The sequence below is a fragment of the Dama dama genome, chromosome 29, assembly GCF_033118175.1.
Source record: "Dama dama isolate Ldn47 chromosome 29, ASM3311817v1, whole genome shotgun sequence".
Classification (NCBI taxonomy): Eukaryota; Metazoa; Chordata; class Mammalia; order Artiodactyla; family Cervidae; genus Dama; species Dama dama.
In genome coordinates this window covers 18,844,408-18,862,028 of record NC_083709.1, presented here as the reverse complement: position 1 = coordinate 18,862,028, position 17,621 = coordinate 18,844,408, and the positions used below count along the sequence as shown (strand labels likewise).

The 17,621-nt window shown below is 40.7% G+C and overlaps 1 protein-coding gene and 1 non-coding gene across 5 annotated transcripts in view; both read right to left on the bottom strand.

The window, feature by feature from the left end:
* Window positions 1-17,621, bottom strand: part of KIF13B (kinesin family member 13B) — a 207,129-nt gene that overhangs the window by 151,707 nt on the left and 37,801 nt on the right. The window lies entirely within an intron of this gene.
* On the bottom strand, window positions 9,111-9,183 carry TRNAK-CUU (transfer RNA lysine (anticodon CUU)). Its single transcript has one exon. It is a non-coding gene; the product is annotated as a tRNA-Lys (tRNA).

Here is a 17,621-nt window from a genome sequence, read left to right as displayed (position 1 = left end):
AGTCAACAAAGCAGAGATAGATGTTTTTCTGGAACTCTCTTGCTTTTTCAATGATCCAACAGATGTTGGCAATGTGATCTCTGGTTCCTCTGCCTTTTCTAAATCCAGCTTGAACATTTGGAAGTTCATGGTTCATGTACTGTTGAAGCCTAACTTGGGAGAATTTTGAACATTACTAGCGTGTGAGATGAGTGCAATTGTGCAGTAGTTTGAGCATTCTTTGGCATTGCCTTTCTTTGGCATTGGAATGAAAATTGACCTTTTCCAGTCCTGTGGACACTGCTGAGTGTTCCAAATTGGCTGGCATATTGAGTGCAGCACTTTCACAGCATCATCTTTCAGGATCTGAAACAGCTCAACTGTAATTCCATCACCTCCACTAGCTTTGTTCGTAGTGATGCTTCCTAAGGCCCACTTGACTTCCCATACCAGGATGTCTGGCTCTAGGTGAGTGATCACACCATCGTGATTATCAACCCTAAATATTCATTGAAAGGACTGATGCTGAAGCTTCAGTACTTTGGCCACCTGATGTGAAGAGCCAACCCATTGGAAAAGATCCTGAGGCTGGGAAAGATTGAAGGTAGGAGGAGAAGGGGACGACAGAGGATGAGATGATTGGATGGCATCACAGACTCCATGGACATGAACTTGGGCAAAGTCCAGGAGATGGTGAGGGACAGGGAAGCTTGGTGTGCTGCAGTTCATGGGGTCAAGAAGAGTCGAACATGACTTGGCAACTGAACAACAACAACAGACGAAACCCCAAGTGGGATATAATATAACTCGCAAGACACCCTGTGTCACTTCTGTTCCCTTTCAGCTCATCAACAAGATGAGGTACAAGCTTTCGGCAGGTATATAGGTGATGAGCCTCATGTCTGCTGTGTCTTAGCTGGTGGAGCTGAAAAGGATCCAGGGTCAGCACTTAAAGGATCACTGACCTGCCCTGTGAGAGCCAGGAAGCAGTGGGGTCAGGATTTGGACCAAGGAAGGAATAAGAAGTGTAATTAAGACACAAGAGTAAAAAAAAAAAAGAAAAGACACAAGAGTATTATATATTTGAAATTTGCTAAAAGGATAGATATTACAAGTTCTCATCTCACACACACACAAAATTGTAACTGTGTGGTGATGGATGTAGTTTTAATGATTTACTGTGGTGATCAATTTGCAATATATACAAACATCAAATCATGATGAAACTTAATACAATGTTCTGAAACTTAATATAAAGTAAAAATCAATTACATCTCAATTTCTAAAAAGAGGAGTAATGTGCTTCCCAGTAGGCACAGTAGTAAAGAATCCACCTGCCAATGCAGGAGACACAAGAGATTCGAGTTTGATCCCTGAGTCCAAAATGGCAAACCACTCCAGTATTCTTGGCTGGGAAATCCTATGGACAGAGGAGTCTGGTGGGCTACAATCCATGGGATCCCAAGAGTCAGACATGACTTAGCTACTAAACAACTGAGAACTGAAAAGGAAACATTTGGTCTTAAGATATTTATTAAAATGGATCCCTGAGACTTTTTCTTACACTGATGATTCAAAATAAAATAATGTGAGTGACCTTTTTCCTTGTCCTCAGTCGTGTCTTTGCGATGCCATGGACTGTAGCCCACCAGGCTCCTCTGTCCTTGGAATTCTCCAGGCAAGAATACTGGAGTGGGTAGCCATTCCTTTCTCCAGGGAATCTTCCTGACCCAGGAATTGAACCCAGGTCTCCTGCACTGCAGTCGGACTCCTTCCCATCTGAGCCACCAAGCTGTCTGCTATAGGATCAGTGCTCAATGTAAGTCCAAAACTCTAGCTATGACAGAGTTCTAACTGGCTCTAGCTTTCATTCTCATAAACAAGAAAACTGCACAAAAGACATGAAGCAAATGTTTTCAGACAATGGATAAGAGGCAGTGTGGGGGAGTAACTCAGAGAGAAGGAAAGCAAGTGAACTGGGCCCTACAACTGCCCAGGCTTCCCACCTACAGATGCTAGGGACACCAAGAGGAAACCAAGGCAGGACACGGTGGCCTGAGCGGAGATGGTGGAGACTGAAGAGCTGAGGCAGTGGGGATTTGCTGGCCAGAGAAAAGGAAGCAACCCAGAGGAAGAATTCTAGGAATCTGCAAGGAGTTTCCTTCCATGTTTGACTCAGTGCTAAACGGCACATGCAGAAGGTAAGGCCCCAAAAGGCCATAAAAACCATCCAGGAAAGAACTACTGTGGCAGAAGTGGCTGTACACTGAACAGTTTTCAGGGTTCAGACAAGAGGTACAACCAGCCACAATGGAAAGATCTTCTTGAACACCAGGAGGCATTGGTTTAGAGCCCAGAAATTTCATGGTTGAGGAGTAGTGCTACACTTGCCCTACAGTAAAGGCTCTTCCGGCCCCAACCTAACAAAGCTCAACAAGTCAAGATCCAACTGATCCAGGAGTAAATAACTCACAAGGAGCTTCCAAGGTCTCGCTCACACCAATAAGAAGTGGGGCAATACCCTCATTCAATTTGGACTATTCGGACATGGAATCATGTAGACACAAGCTTAACACAGAGTTTTTTCTCAAGGAAATGATAACTGAGCACCAAGCCCTACATTAAGTACTTCATTTTCATCACAGCAATCCTATGAAATATCCTCATGTTACATCAGTTACTTAGCATTCAGAAATTAACACAGCTGGTGGAAGTGGAATTAAGATTCAAACTGGTGTCTGCCTGCTTCAAAGCCCCCATTCAAGCTGCTGCTGGTGGCAAATTCAAGGCGCTCAGCCAGCCGCTTTCCCAGGTCAAACACATGGTGAACATCACTAACGAACCACAACACTCCTGTTCTTCATTAAAAGAAACTTCATCCGGGGCGCCCTCGGAGGGAAGTGCTGAAAGCACTAAATATTAAATAATGCTAAATGTCAGAGAATAAAGCAATAAGAAATATGATATTTGGCTATAACTTAGAAAATTACAAAAATATACATCACAGGATGAACAGAGTACTTTCACTGTAAGCTTTCAAGTCAAATTTGAAAGTGTATTTTCAATCAAGTTTAAATACAGTATTAATATTCATCTCTTCTCCCAAAAACTAACTTGACTTTAACTGCTACATGTCACAGACACAAATAGTCTACCCTTTTTTTTTTTTTACTAAAAGTAAAACCTGAAATTCAAAGGAAAATAAGACACCTATTCCTCAGTGTACAATTATGTAGCCTTTTGCTTTTTTTGGAAGCAGGAAATGTGTTGTAATGTTTACCTCATAACATTTCCCAAAAGAAATGCTTTATGTCACTCGAAATAAACCATGCTTCCATCATTTCCATGTTTGTCACTGTTGATTTTAATAGGCAAAGGAGTAATAGGGAAGGTAAAATGAATTAAAAAACAGCCTTGATCTTGAAGAAATGGGTGAGGATGTGGAAAGAGGAAAAGGATTAAGAATTAAAGCGTAAGTTGAGGCCATTGGCATACAGTGCTAGCCTTTTTCAGCCTAAGGAAGAAGCTGTGTGGGCCTTCCCTGGTGGTCCAGTGGTTAAGACTGTGCTTCCAATGCAGGGGTGTGGGGTTCGACCCCTGGTTGGGAAACTATGATCCCACATGTTGCATAGCACAGCTCAAGAAAATAAGCTGTAGACATAGATATTTTGAGGAACCAAATATGCCTGGACCAGCAAAAGCCGGAAACCCCTACATTAGACAGCAAGAACTCCTTAAACCGCATGCATCAACACAGTAACCCGGGTTTCTTGAACTAGCCAACTGGTTAACAAGGAAAAATTGGCTCTACACTGGCGGCTAAAGGAAGATTGGATGAGGCGTTAAGTACTAATAAATCGCAGAGAAGGGAGAGTTCAGTTAAACCTGGGCATTTTCTTAAGAGTTACCAATTCTGATGTCTTTTAAAAATGCAACAGTTTTTAAGATATAAATTACCTAATATATTCTACATATCTATGTAGTTTTAACAGTTTTATTGACATCATAATTTATAAAGTCATCCATTCTAAGGGAATGATTCACTGACTTTTAGGAAATGTACAGGGTTGTGCACCCCCCACCCCAACCTAGTTTAAGAACAATTCTGTCACTCAGGAAAGTTTCCTCAAGCCTGACTGTACTCAGTCCCAGGTCCTTCTCCCAGCCCTAAGCAACCACTTAACAATTATATCTGCTTTCAGTCATTCTTCTGTGAACATTTCATATAACTGAAATTATACAATATGTGGTCTTTTGCATCTGGTGTCCATCACTCAGGCATGACTTTGTTCATTTGTTTGTTGGTGGCGCTATGCAGCATTTTAGTTCCCCGACCCAGGACTGAACCCGTGCCCCTTCAGTGGAAGCAAAGTCCTAACCACCGGACCACCTGGGAATTCCCAAATTCGGGCATGTTGTGAGGTTCATCATCTTGTTATCAGTTCCCTGTTCCGTTTTATTCCTGGTAGCTGACAGGAATTTTAGAGTGTTTCCAGTTTGGGGCTACGATGAACAAAGCTGCTATGAACAATCAAGAACAAATCTTTGTACAGACATTTATTTTTATTTCTATAAATCTACGCAAGTATAGATACCTAACCAAAGAACTGCTGCATCATAGGGTAAGTGTATATCTATCTTTACAGGAAACAATCAAACCGTTTTCCTAAATGTGTGTGCCAGGTTACATGCCCACCAGCACCAAGTCAGAGTCATAGGTGCCCCACCTTCACCATCTTTTAGCAGTGTCTGCTTTACATTTACAGCCATTCAAGTGGATGTGACGTGACATCTTGCTGATATTAATTTGTATGTCCATAATGACCAAAGAGGTTAAGAGTCTTAACATGTGTTTATATTTCACATTATATAGTCTAAGAACTGACAAACTCCTGGTCAAGTACACACTGTTTCCTTTTCATTCATGCTTATTCCTCTGGACCATTTCTATTACTTTGTTCACTGCTTTTACCTCTTTAACCACTTTTGATTTTCTTCATAGTTTTTGTGGAGACATTAATTTTTCTCTCTCTTGGACACCTAAAACTGCTTGGTCATATGGTCAGCATCAATTTAACTTCATATTTACTATTTGTTTTATGATCCACATGTGCAAAACTGCCCATCTGAAATTTAGGTCAATCTTTTTTGGATCAAGCTCAGTATGTAAAAATTTTAGTAAATTTTATTTAATTGCTAATGTCCATACTGAATGATTCAAAACATACACTGGAGTCAATATGCCCAAGTCATCCTTACTGCATTAAGCCTTGAGCGTCTATTTCAGGCCTATAATCGGATGGCACCAAGGACTTCAGAGCTGAAATCCCTAAGAAGCTTGCAATATAATATAGTTGATAAGATAACAGATCAGTAGATATCAAAGACACTGTCTCCATGGCATGACGCTGTAGGGAAAAGTACTTTACACTAGCAATTACAAACCCTTCATTCAGTTTTCATTCTGCCCTGCTTTAGTTTTGTGAGCCCAGTGGTCACTTAACCTCATCAAACCTCTCTGCTACTTCAGAAACCAGGCAATCACCTACATAATCTGCTTCAGGCCACCATGCAATACCCTATGTGGTATGGAAAGAACGTGGCTTGGGAACTAGACAGATGAGGGTTCAGATCTAGATTCAATACAGGTTTGTGCTCTTATCAGGTTCACACTGCATTCCATGTGTTATTTTCTTTAATCTCCACAACAACCCTAAAGAACAGATTCTATTATCCTCATTTTACAAGTGAGGCAACTGAGGCTCAGCAAGATTAAGCTGCTTGCTCAAGTCAACAATTAAATATTAAAGATTCAAACCAAGGCAGAAGCAATACTCTGCTGAAGTGACACAATCAAAAACATGTAGGTCATGTGAGAGCAATACTGAGTCTTCTTTCATGGCCCAACCTTCTCTGCATTATTTTTTCAAGACTTTGTTTCTGTTCTTTTCTCCTTCATGAAGTCTGGTTTCCTGACTAGGCAAAGAAACCTTAAGGAAATATGTTGTAGTCCCAGGAGACTAAGTTGTACATTTGCAAGGGGGTGCAGGTGGAGAAGACTTGTCCAGCCTACCTAACGAACAGGCAAAACCCATCACTTTTTGTCCAACACAGAGTGGGGCAGAAGGATGACACACAACATGGGAAACGGTTTAGAAAAGAAAACACCAACATCCTTTGGTTCTCTCATATTCCAAGACACAACCAGCTAACTCTTAAGAAGCAGTATGGCTTCAGAATTCAGGTATTCTTAACTAAACTAAACTGTCTTAAAGAAAGAAGCGGCAATCTTAGAATACATTAGCTTGAAGGACAAAGAAAAAAGCACTGGAAGCTTTTGAATGCAAAGTTAGACTCTTGGAAATAAAATAGTAAATGAGGATATGAACTGAAGTTTAAAATTCAATCTGCACACAACATAGGTAACAGGTACTGTGTACAAGAGGAATACTTGCACATTAGTTTTGTACACTCAACTACAAACACAGGTGTGTCAGCAATACCAGACAATACAGCCAAACATTAACTGGTATTTCCATTTCCCAGAGAGGTGAAAAAGAGACTTAAGAAATTTGCTTGTGTGAAACTGCTGGAACTGCCAAAATTTTTTAAGCATTCTACAAGTTTAAGTCAGTATTTCTTCAGAGCTTTCATAGTTTACAGTGGTAAAGAGACTGGGCTCGGGAATCAAATTGCTTGATTTTGAATCCCAACTGCAGCATTTACTGTGTGACCCGAGAAACAGCTAACCTGTCTGTGCTCCAGCTTCCCTTATCTGTAAAACGCAGACAATAAGGGAACCGACGTCAGGGATCGCGATGGGGATTAGAACAGGACCTGGCACAGAATAAGTACCAAGTGAAGAGGGGATATTGTGTATGGATTTCCTAAAATCTCAACAGAGAGATTTCAAAAGTAGGAGATGATGAATGCCTTTTGGCTACGGAGGCAAGATGGTGCAAAGGTCTTATTCTTCTCCTGGGTGAACTAGTTTGGAAAAAATTCCAGAGTAAGAGCTGGTCCAGAGGCGATAAGGCACTAAGGGTGCCTAGTTTTAAGATCTTCCATTAGTCAAAAATTCACTTGCAATAGTATGATTTTTTTTTTCCAGGGCGGAGAGCTGTTAAGACACATCCCCTCAAGATGGTTCATTGTACTTTGCTATATTATTCGAATCTATTGTTCATTAAAAATAAATGGTAAAGTTTGGTGGCATTTTTTTTTTCATTTATTTTTATTAGTTGGAGGCTAATTACTTCACAACATTGCAGTTGGTGGCATTTTTTAATATCATCTCTTCCTGCTCCTTCTCTCTTATGGATAACAACTGGATCCCCATTGATGTTCATAAACCTGTTTCCTATCTAAAATGCCCCTGTGTCTTGGGACACTATGAGCACAGTTATATCATGCTTATCGGAAGGCATAAGAGAATTACAGCAATTAAAGGTGAAAACACAAGGTTCCCAGAACTCCTTGAATATGCTTCCTTGTGACAGGCACTACACTATACCAACTGCTTACAGGGACACCAGGAGCCGGAGGCCTCCATCCCGGCCCCCACCCCAGCTCCTTCACCTTCACACCTCAGCGCTTACACTCAGCCCTTCCAGACTGTAGGCATCCAATGAATGTCTACTGAAATGACAGACTAGGAGTTAGGTTAACCATCACTATATCCTACCTAAAATAAAATCTCTCCGGATAAATAATCCCTCACCAGGGATTCCCTGGTGGCTCAGATGGTAAAGAGCCTATCTGCAATGCAGGAGATCTGAGTTCAATCCCTGGGTCAGGAAGATACCCTGGGGAAGGAAAAGGCAACCCACTCCAGTACTCTTGCCTGCAAAATCCCATGGATGGAGGAGCCTGGCGGGCTACAGTTCAGTGTTGCAAGGAGTTGGACATGACTGAGCAACTTCACTTTCACTTTTCAAAGCCTCTCCAGATACTACTTTTCCTATGCATATTCCCTGTCAGCGTTTTGTCCTTCCTTTATTGTTACACATTAGACTCTAAACTACCAGTTTCCTTAAGAAACCATGATCCAAAAATGTAAAAGAGCCAGAAAATGTTAATTCTTCCCCACTGAATTTCAGGTAACAGTTATCTAGAGAGTAACCATAAGACAGAAGGCTCAGAGACAAAGATCTTTGGAGGGAAATAATAAAATTGTATAGCTAAGGATCTGAAAGAGAAAAATTTAAGAATATGCTGAAGACAGAATTGGGGCTTCCCTGGTGGCTAAGGGGCCAAAGAATCCACCTGCAACACAGGAGACTTGGGTTTGATCCCTAGGTCAGAAGATCCCCTGGAGAAGGAAATGGCAACTCACTCCATGGACAAAGGAGCCTGGCAGGTTATAGTCCATGGGATTGCCAAGAATTGGACACAACTTAGCGACTAAATCACCAAAGACACAGTTAAAAAGTAAACAAAACCACAGGAAAAATAAAAAGCTTACTCAAGTGAGTCATGGTTTAAAATGTGGTACAATCTGATGCAATTGACTGAATTTAAGAAAAAGAGAAATTTATTTTAACTTTATGCTAGAACAACCCCATCAAATAGCCTATGAACCAGTTCTGATAACAATCCCAGGGAAAGACAGGAAATCTAACACACCATTTGGTCTAGCACTGAGACAGAGGGATAGACAGATGGATGGATGGGCAGAGAAGCCAGTGAAAGAGTAGATGGATGGAAGGATGGATGGATACACACACATATATATATGTATATAATAATGTCAACTTATGAATAAAGCAAGTGGGCTATAAGAGGACAGAGAAAGGGGGAAGGGCAGGATCTCATCTTGGTAAAGAAGGAATGAAGAGACGATGTTCAAAGTACAAGTTAATATATTCTGTAAAAACACCACAGAGATGACTATGAAAGGTGAAAGTGTTAGTCACTCAGTTGTGACCAACTCTTTGCAACCCCATGGACTGTACCAGGCTGTTCTGTCTATGCAATTTGCCAGGCAAGAATATTGAAGTAAAGGAAATACTTCACCCCTGAAGTATTTCCTGAAATACTGAAGGAAATAGCCATTTCCTTCTCTAGGGGATCCTCCCGACCCAAGGACTGAACCCAGGTCTCCTGCATTGCAGGCAGATTCTTTGGGCAACCGCCCAAGGTGGGGCTTGAACCCATGACCCTGGGATTAAGAGTCCCATGCTCTACCTATTGAGCTAGCCAGGCCGCCTGAAATGACGGTAGAAGAAATATAAAAATCGAACAGTAGGAGAAGAGGTAAAAAGCTTGTACATCTTAAGCTAAAATCTTCTTCAGGGAGTCAATGAATATATGTCTAAGACTAATAAATCTAGGTATGCACATACCTGGAATAGTCTTCAAAAATTTCTTTGATCGTGTACCCCCCAAAAAAACCTCCTCATACATTTGTCATATAAAGTTATTCAAAAATGGGTTTAAATAGTTGCAAAGAATTCCTGAATTTTTATATTTTTAAATAGAATTTCTTAAATTTATCCACTGGAATCCAAGTACCATGAATTTATATAAATTTAAATAATGATATTTTATTGTTGATACAATCCACTGTTTTTTAAATGAAAAAACTCTTTTCTTTAATAGCCAAAAATTTCATACCTTTACTTCTTTCCCATCAAGTCACCCAGTGATGTGAAGTCATCTATCCAACATCTGAACTGACTTGAAAATTTGAAGGCAATGAAAAAGAAACACTCGGTCTCTAAATGCCATTCTATTGATAGTTTGCACAAAACATTTTATCCTAATGCAAAGTCTTTTGTTAACCCTCTATCATGCTTTTCTGCAAAAATATCTATATAAATTAAAACTTTAAATTTCTCAGGTTACTCTTCCTCTGCATTGAGCTAACAATACAATTATTAGTAGCACATAATTGACTAGAGCAAAATAAATATATCACAAATTTTGATAAACACAATAAAGTAAAAACTGTAATGGAAAAGCATCTTATAATGAAACGAGCCCATGTGGTTACTATAACTTACTACTGACATGAGCTGGCATTGAGCATTCATGGTACTGCTTTCTTCTGTACAGAAGTAAGGCACTGAAGGGGCTTCCCAGATGGCGCCAGTGATAAAGGAGCTGCCTGCCAGCGCAGGAGAAAACCAGAGACGCGGGTGTGCTTGCTGGGCCGGAAGATCCCCTGGAGTAGGAAATGGCAACCCACTCCTGCATTTTTGCCTGGGAAATCCCAGGGACAGAGGAGCCTGGCAGGCCACAGTCCATGGGCTCACAGAGTCGGAAGAGACTGAGCACACACGCGAAGCACTACAAATCTTGCTAAAATATGTAAGAGAACTGAACTGGAGGGAGGTTTGTTACAGTAACGTCACTCAAATCTCCACACTCCTGCCATGGTACACAGCAAAAAAAAAAAAACCAGAATGATCTAATACCAAACATTATTTTTAAGGCTCTATAGCTAATGAATCAATTAGGTCTCCTGAAAGCAAAAACTGGAAACTACCTGACTGGCAAAAGGAATGTAACCCAGGTCATAAAGCTTCATTTTTCTCAGCTTCTTGGATAGAGGCCAAAGACTCTACCATAACTTCTCAAGTTAATCACACCTGCTGTTGCTTCACTTATCGGAACTTTGCTTAACCTCTAAAACTCAGAAAGGATTGAAAAAAATCACATCTTGTTAACTTCATTATACCTCTGACAAAAGAATACTATTTGGCAAAATTATTTCATCTTACAATGTGCTTTCAATATATTTTCATAAAAACACTGAAGCTACACATTTAGCTGATTCAATTTATGGAAAAGTTTGCACTATAACTAGAATGTGACTTAATTATTAAATCAGTATCTTACCTATCTTATCAAATCTTGATGATCTTATTATCAAATTAATCCGGTAAGTCAAACACATTTTCCATACAAAACAACGGGATAAACCATAACAGAACAAATATAAAAAAGAATGTATACACATGTATAACTGAGTCACTCTGCTGGAGAGCAAAAACTAACACTACACTGGACATCACTATACTTCCATTTTAAAGTAGAGCTCGGCTACCTTATTCAATAAAGATTCAGTAAGGAGAGAAAAGGGCATAAATTTTATCTGTGCATTTAGCCACTGCATCTTAAAATAAAAATCCCATTTTCCTGCTTTGGCTGTTTGAAAGTACTTTGCCTTCCAAGGAATGCCTTGTCCTAGGGATGACTATTAAGAATAGAAAAGAATTGTTTCTATTTTCCAGCCTGGAAACCTACGATTTGATAACTTCAATTAACAATTAAACAGAAGTTCTATATTAAGAAACCTTAGCTTAAATCACACCATTAGTCTGTCAACAAGAAAGTGAAAAATAAAAACATGGAAATGAAAAATGGGAATGTAGAAGAGAGCATATTTGAATGACTATGAGGGTGAAAATGTTAACACTTCATATTGAATGACCCGAAAATAATCATTGCTTTACGGCAGAATAAAAGCAAATCAACGATATTTCTGACCAGAAATATCAAGGAGTTGAAGTTAAAGATATCTGGGCCTGCAAAAGGGAAGAAGCAAGGGCTAGAAGGATTGTGTGGGTGAAGGAAGCCCGCCCACAGGCGCCTAGGGAACGTCTGTCCAATCAGTGAGGAGCTGGATATGGACTCGGCCAATGGAAAGCTGTGAGTCCAGGAACCAACGGACTCCACCTCTCTGTAAACACTGACCGTGGATTAGTTATGTTTTATAAACTCTCATATAGCTCTGATGATCTATTACGTGGAGAACTATGGACCCTGGTTATTTATCCATGGAAGTTCACATTTTTGGAGCCCTCTTGAATCTGTTTAAGGGAAAACTCACTAAGCTGCCAGAAACCTCTTTTGCAGGGCTGAGCAAAGTCAGGACTGAGGGGGTGTTTGCTGTATTTCACCTCAAAGATGAAAGAACCCTACTCCAGTCCCTGAATGAATGGCTAGTCAGCCCTTGACCTAAAGCTTTTTCTCCCACTTGAGTTTTCCCGAACTGTTAGCAAATAAGCCAGATTCTGAATGTTTCCTCTGCTCTGACAAGACGTTGGTACCTTTTACACCTGTAAGCTTAGTCACCACACAACCTAATATTGGCAAACTGTTCCCCTGGTGATCCTAGGTAGGCAAGTGGCTACAGGGGTGCTCACTGTAAATGCTACCTGGTGATTATAGTAAAATCCTGCCAGTAATGAATATTCTGCACTCAGGAGAGAACTGGTAACACAAGCATTCATTCAGCCAAGTACATATTTAAACTGGCTGGGGAAATTTCTCTCCACTCAGAAACACTAGACTTTCATCTCTTTATCTGTGGGTGTTGTCTCACTCGAAAAACATCAATGTGCAGATTTCCAAGACGAAAACTCTTTTCACCTGTTCTCAACACTCAATGTTCAGGCCACCTTTAGCATCTCTTGCCGCATCATTTTAATAATCTCTGACCTGATTTTCCAATCTCCCCTGGCATTCCCGCCTAATTTACCCTCCACAGTCATCAGTGTAATCTCATACTGAGTCATTTTGAGTCCAGTGGAGCCAGACAAGGCCTAGTTTTGACTCTGAGCAAGATTCTTAATCTCTCCATGCCTGTTTCTCCATCCGCAAAAAAATGCAAATAACAGTAAGACTAATGTGAGGATTAAATAACATGTATAAAGTGCTTAAAGCCGTGACTGGACAATTATGTCACTCATGTGTGAAAGAACCTTCCAGGCTCTCCCACTCTCCATGCCAACCATCATGCTATTCTTTGTATCTGAAATGTCTTTATTTCTGGGCCAGACAGAAGAAAGTCCTAATCATGTTTTTCTGCGATGTCTTTTTCAACCTTCATAAATTATAGTACTTGCAACTTTCACTCCACCTCCCCCCAACTTCTTCCTAACACTGCATTCGTGTCTGTCTAGATTGTCTTATCATGATGTCTTTATTAAGATTCTTTTGTCTTTATTTGAAAATACTTCTGAATAGTCCCATAGCACTTCATAGCTCTCTCCTAGGGAACTTTCACACACTGCCTTTGTGATTTGTACAGTCTCATTATCCCTACTAATTATTTTTAAAAAGAAAAAATAGCAATAAAGGCGAGTGTTAAGTTTTAATCCATTAAATTAAGTTTAATTTCTTGACATTCGGTATCCTAATCACAAATATACACTCCAGGCTTCATCAGGTGACAGAAGATTCTAATCAAAAATTCACACTCCAGAGGGAGGGGACATATGTACACCTATGGTTAATTCATGCTGATGTTTGATAGAAATCAAACCAATACTGTAACCATCAATTAAAAATAAATAATTATTTTAAAAATGCACACTCTAGAGTAGGGATTCTTAACCCTGATAGAATGAATGGGCATCTGCAAAAATGGTTAGGGGAAAAAGTTACACTTTCATGTTTTACTATCTAACAGCAATTTAGCCATTACCCTCAATCATTAATATAGGCAATAAATTACAGAATTAGCAGTGATTTTGTCACCAACAAACACTACAGCTATTTTATCATTACACTTATTGTATTTATATTCATCACAACTTTGAAATGAATTATTCCCAACACTAGATCTTCATAGTCAATACAGTAATAAAGAAGCACGTATTACTGCACTACACGTCTTTAAAAATATTCTGGAAACTGTATTTCATTATATTTGGCTTCTTTTGTAATCCTTTGCATTTTATGCTTTTGAAAGATTATGCTGAGAAAGGTCTACAGACTTTATCAGATAGCCAAATGGGTTCATGCAAAAACAGGTCTGGCTATCCTTTCTTCTGAACAACATTCCAGGGTTCATTAATCAGCACACGGAACATCAGAAATAATTTTTAACTAGTAAAATGCGCCATGTTAAAACTCTGCACACTGACTAGAAATCTCACACAGGTACCTCCATTCTTGAGAGACAAATTTAAGACCCTAGCAACCGTGGCATCTTGTGCCATTGGTCTGGGGTTCTCTGCTTAGGACTCTAGGCAGACCTGAATTCAGACTCTGCCACATAATTCTAAGCAGAGGGTCCTGAATCCTGCTCCGCTGGTCTCATGGGAAGCTTTCGGGCAAGGCACCTGTCTGAGAGTTGTGACTTCACAGAGCTCACAGGAACAGGCTGTATGACTAACGCTGCGCCTGCTAATACCTTTGAGAGGGAATCTGTCAGATCATCATGGCTGACATACTGTGTGTGTGTGCATGCATGTGTTCATCAGAACTTCATGGCTGACATACTGTGTGTGTGTGAGAGAGAGAGACAGCATTCATCAGATCATCATGGCTGACATACCATGTGTGTGTGTTCATCAGAAGTTCGTGGCTGACATGCTGTGTGTGTGTATGAGAGAGAGACAGCATTCATCAGATCGTCATGGCTGACATACCATGTGTGTGTATGTGTGTGTTCATCAGAACTTCGTGGCTGACATACTGTGTGTGTGTGTCTGTGTGTGTGTGTGTGAGTGAGAGAGAGAGAGAGAGAGAGAGAGAGAGACAGCATTCGTCAGATCGTCATGGCTGACATACCATGTGGGTGTGTGTGTGCGAGAGAGAGAGAGAGACAGACAACATTCGTCAGATCATCATGGCTGACACACCGTGTGTGTGTGTTCATCAGAACTTCGTGGCTGACATACTGTGTGTGTGTCTGTGCGCGCACACTCAGTCACTTAGCTGTGCTCGCCTCTGTGCAACCCCATAGATTAGCCCATCAGGCTCCTCTGTCCATGGGATTTCCCAGGCAAGAATACTAGAGTTGGCTGCCTTGTCCTCCTCCAGGGGATCTTCCTGATCCAAGAATCAAACCCACGTCTTCTGCATGGAGGTGGATTCTTTACCACTGTGCCACGTGGGAAAGCCCCAGCTCTCATCGTTGGAGCTTATTAATGTCTGATTATAAATGACCCAAATGTCTTAGACCAGTTTGTAATACCCATGATAGACTAAGACGCTCCATGAAGCCTGGGACCAAATTTCTTTCTATGCATCATGGTTCTCTAAGGGTCAATACTATACTGACACACTTACAGGGCATTCAGCAAATAGTTGTTGAATGCATTAACAAATGCAATATCCTTAGGTGGGGATGTGTTTCCTGAAGTCCAGAATGTAATTCCTTTAAAAGAAAAAAAAGCAAGTCTGGACTTCCCTGGTGGTCCAGTGGCTAAGACACCAAGCTCCCTGCAGGGGGCCTGGGTTCGATCCCTAGTCAGGGACCTAGATCCCACGTGACACAACTAAGAGTCAGCTTAGCCAAGTATATATACTTATAGAAAAGTTATGACAAACCCAGGCAGCATATTAAAAAGCAGAGACATCACTTTGCCAACAAAGGTCAATCTAGTCAAAGCTATGGTTTGTCCAGTAGTCAGGTATGGATGTGAGAGATGGACCATAAAGAAGGCTGAGCATCAAAGAATTGATGCTTTCCAACTGTGGTGCTAGAGAACTCTTGAGGGTCCCTTGGACTGCTAGGAGATCAAACCAGTCAAACCTAAAGGAGATCAACCCTGAATATTCACTGGAAGGACTGAAGCTGAAGTTCCAATATTTTGGCCACCTGATGCAAAGAGCTGGAATGGAAAAGACCCTGATGCTGGAAAAGATTGAAGGCAAGAGGAGAAGCAAGCAGTAGAAGATGAGATGACTGAATGGCATCACCAACACAATGGACAATGAGTTTGCGTAAACTCTGGAAGACAGTAAAGGACAAGGAAGCCTGGCATGCTGCAGTCCAAGGGGTCACAAAGAGTCAGACAGAATCTGGTGACTGAACAACATAACAAAATATTAAAAAAAAAAAAAAAAGAGCAGGTCATACTTATCTTTCCCTTCTCAGGCACCTTGCCAGGGCACCATGTATCAGATACCAATCAATAATTGTTGAATGCCCACAGTTTTGCTCTAATCTGAATTTACCAACTATATTTTTCTTTTTTTTTTACTTTTCTAAAAGTAATTACATTTTCAAACGTCTAAAGATCAAGAAGAGACTCTTCTGTGAAATCCTACAAAGCAGTAAGAAGCAGTGAGTATAGGTGGCTTTGGAGGGATGAGCTCATGCAGACCTGAGTTCAAGTCCTAGTTCTGCCACTTACTATGTGATATAACAGCTTCCTGCCTCATTCCTCTTCTGAAAAATCTGAGATAATCATGGTGCCTATATTTTCTGTTTTAAGTGCTTTTACTGAACTTGTAGGTAAAACCCCTGGCAAAGGATCCAACACACTATAAGAAATAATAATGCCTACAAATGCTATTTATCATCAGTGAGAGGATCCCCAAACTAAATTCTCTGTTCACTTCTTATATTTCCAAGAACACTATCCTAGCTGTCTCTGCATTATTTACACCTTCTAAGTGTTCAAAGACCTTGACCACGAACTTGCTTTGACTATAATAATAATAGCTCTTTGCTCAGAACAAGGAAACCAACTCTGAGCAATATTATGCAAATTGATGCTCTTTAGAGGAAACCCACAATGCCTGAAATAAACATCTTGTACTTGCTATCTGGAGGGTTAATAAACCACACTTAGAGTTATAGCTTAAGTCACCTAAGATAACTGCCAATTATCATTGCCAATTAAGAAGCAAAAGGGCATGATTTGTTATTGCTGTTGTTAGCCTGGGCTTCCCTGGTGGCTCAGATGGTAAAGAATCTGCCTGCAATGTGGGAGACCTGGGTTTGACCACTGGGTTGGGAAGATTCCCTACAGGAGGGCATGGTTATTAGTCTAACCTGGCCAATAAGTACGCACCAATGTTGCCTGGGAAAAAAATTACTTAAAATATGATATATTTCAATGAGTAAAATTTTTATAATGAAAAAATGATCAGAAGAAACAAATCAAGGAATAATAGCACTTACCATCTACTAAGTACCTAACCATGTAGCAGGCATTCAACATAAATAACTCATTTATGCCAATAGCGATCTGGCAAGATCCGTATAATGGTGTCCTCACCTCAGTTTTACAGAAAAGGAAACTGAAGCTCAGGGAAGTCATGAAAACTCCCAAAGGCACACCAGTGGTAATGGGAAATCCAGAAGGCAAACCTTAGTCTGAGTCGTTCTCCTCTGATGCCCTTCAACCAACTCTCGCCTTCTCCTACCCTTTCAAGCAGTGATGACGGCTAATTCCACCGATAGCACCTCAGTCCTAGATCCTATCTACTGCTTCTGAGGTGGACAGAATTAAAAATTAATCCCCACTGTGAAGAACAGACCTAACCTGTTCCTAATTTTTAAATTCAGAGTCAGGTTAAAATACAACAGGCCAACTGTAATGTAATACAGAAAACTCGTTTAGTGTACAGACCGAGGGCAGGCAAAAAGGATGTTCTTAGCGTGGATTTCTCAGAGACCAAAGACCCAGGCTTGTCCTGGACTGCGGCCCCAGAGCAGACGGGCAGGGGAGTGAGGCATGAGGTGTCAGCCTGTGTCCACGTCAAGCTGGGCTGGGTCCAGTCTGAGTTGGCAGCAGCCAGGGGTGAAGAGTGATTAAAGGCTCTTGGGAGAGTGAGGCCAAGAGGTTCCGAAGCGGCACAGAAGAGGTGTCTGATACAGAGGATAAAGATGAAGTCAGTGTCAGAAAATTCAAGGAAAACCTATGGAAATGGCAAGGCACAAAGTCCAAGTT